At 34.7% G+C, this 2640-nt stretch overlaps 1 long non-coding RNA gene across 1 annotated transcript; it reads right to left on the bottom strand.

The window, feature by feature from the left end:
- Window positions 1-1111: 1111 nt before the first annotated feature.
- On the bottom strand, window positions 1112-1647 carry LOC145168683 (uncharacterized). The gene is made up of 2 exons (XR_013742003.1): window positions 1522-1647; window positions 1112-1419 (listed from the first exon to the last, which is right to left on the bottom strand). It is a non-coding gene; the product is annotated as an uncharacterized LOC145168683 (long non-coding RNA).
- Window positions 1648-2640: the final 993 nt, after the last annotated feature.

The raw sequence follows: 2640 nt of genomic DNA, 5'->3' as shown, positions 1-2640 counted from the left end.
AATGTGGAACCACTAACTCCATTTCTAAAAGAAAATTCCAAATCACCTATCTCAAATTACAAACTCAAATATGAAACATCCCCATTTAAATAAATAAATAACCCTTGTATCCTTTATCTGTTCAATTGCAAGCTATGAATTTGGTCGTTCCATAACCAAACAACCATAGCATAGAAGATTTATGTATGGAAAAAAATTTGCAACTATATAGTTCCCATATCTGTTTTTAAAAGGTATAAACAATCTTTTAAAATTTATATAAAAGTATGCTGGTTACTGTTAATGCACTTTCGTTAAATATAAAGAAATGATAAAAATGCCCTTATTGTTGTCATTGTCTGATTTTGTCCATTTACCTAGTTATTTTATCATTTTTAGAGTGTAGGGGACCATTTTTATTATTTTCATAAAAATCGCAATAAAAGCCCTAAATTACTTTTTATGGGAAGGACTTTTATTTTAGAAATCTAAACTAAATCAGGCATGTCCCAAGACGATTTCCCATTCCCAAATTGAGATGTTCACACCTCCTCTACTCACCATCAAGATCCCTATCTCATAACTCTCTTTCTCTGTTGGTGCCGGTCGGACCAATCACCGCCGCCTACTATGTCGTTCACCTTCCCCCTTTCTCCACTTCTACTCCACCATCGCCCTCTTTACTCTACGACACCACCGTCGTCACCTCAACAGATCTGCTCCACCATCGCTAACCACCATTCTCCCCCCTCTCGTATCTCTCTCACTTGCACAAAACTGCTATCGATCTGGTTTGATCAATTTCATCTTTTTTTCGATTTTAATTTTAGGATTTGGTTTCCAGGTTTTAAGTTGCAGGTGGTGATATACGGTGATAGTGATGAAAAATGATGGTGGTGAAAAATAACAAAGGTGGTGTAATTAAGGTGAGTAGACCTAAAGAATTTGCCGACCATAAAGCCGCGTCAAATTTTTCAAAAACTAAAACGAAAAATATAAAAAAATACCAACCACATAGACCAAAACTATAATTTAGTCTTTATACAAGCTAAAAAGCGGAAGTCTTTGCAAAAACCGAGAATATACAACATTTGAAACCTAATTAAATTATAAATAAAACTAAAAACATGGATTAAAAATTTAAAACCGAATATATGCTTAAGTCGATGCAGCCCTAATGAAGAAATTTGACTCTACTATTTGTCCAAACATTACAACCTTTGGCTTATAATTTCATTGATCGAAATTTAAAATCCATTTAATCGGATCGTTCTTTCCTGAGCTTAATTAACATGTTCATGAGCTGGACAGAGATTCAGGTGACTCGGAGACGACATTCTCTGACTTCTTAAGCTGTGAGTCTACTTTTTCTTCCACTTTTTTCCTTCTCTTTCCTTGTTCCTCTTTTGTTTTATCGATCTCTTCTTCAATCCTTTCCCTCTTAAAAAAAACAAGAAACAAACAAAAAAACACCAAGATATCAGCCTACGTATAAACGGGAATCTTTCTGAAATAATTTAAGGATTAGGTGGATAAACCGACATCGTCTAGAGTATGTGTACGTGGCTGCTTAAGACCATGAACGGCGGCGCGGTCAGACGTCTTTCCAGCAAACAACCGATTCAACCTCAGATGGCTTATTAGACCCCCTCGAACAGTCGGGAACATTATGAAAGTCTTGGTTATCATCATCTTTTCTAATATAATTGATAATATTGTTGCAGCTGTGTTTTTATATTATCCGAGTTTGTCTGGTTTAAAGATGAGGATGAGGGGGTTTTTCTGCCAGATGTTGAGCATGCAATCGTGACACGTGGAACTAAAGTGTACGTATGTACGTGTCTCTTTAATTAAATTTGTCATACTTATCCTACTTTAATTTTATCTATGTGGCATATATATGTACGTGAGCACTTTCATGATTTCATCTGCTGTGTTTTCAAGAGAAGGCATCAATGGAAGCTAACAAAGAGAGACGAGAGCAGAAGGAGATGGAGGAGAAGAAAAAGAAGAAGAAGGAAGATGTCGATCAGATGGGGAAAGCTAGGGAGGTGATACGAGAGACGATCATCTGCAATAAGGATGGAAACGCAGCAAATGATCCTGATGACATTCTGGCTTACTCTCGATCCGTTCAGAATGTCGATTCATCTCTGGAGTGAATGAGGAATGCACTTGTGCAATGGTGTTTGTAAACTTTTATTTTACTTGCAAATAAATCTATTATTTTAAGTATTATTACTGCTTAACTAAGCAATATATATGAAATGACTAGGCGAATGCCTGCGTGTTGCGCAGAAATACCTGTATAGTTGAAGTCTTTACAAATATATATATTTTTTAAATATAGCAATAACGTTGTTAAATTTGATATAATAATTCGTATATTAAATTGTTATAATATATTAATTATTTTGAATTATATGATAATATATACATCTATTATAACTGTATAATCTCAATCGTTTGAATGACTTCAACGGATAGAACCGATTCAACAGGGACTGAAGCTGACAAGCGATAGCCAAGTTAGGTGTAGGAAGGAAGATAAGCATCCAAATCCTCTTTTTATTCCTTAGCTTAGTCTGCTCTTAACACTTCTCGAGTTACACATAAATAAAATTAAATATAATATATGGTTTAATGTTATTTATAGTTGTT

Source organism: Lactuca virosa, chromosome 4 (assembly GCF_052849685.1).
Source record: "Lactuca virosa cultivar CGN04683 chromosome 4, Lactuca_virosa_CGN04683_v6, whole genome shotgun sequence".
Lineage (NCBI taxonomy): Eukaryota > Viridiplantae > Streptophyta > Magnoliopsida > Asterales > Asteraceae > Lactuca > Lactuca virosa.
Note: the sequence above shows the minus strand (reverse complement) of the source record. Positions and strands in the feature narration are given on the sequence as shown.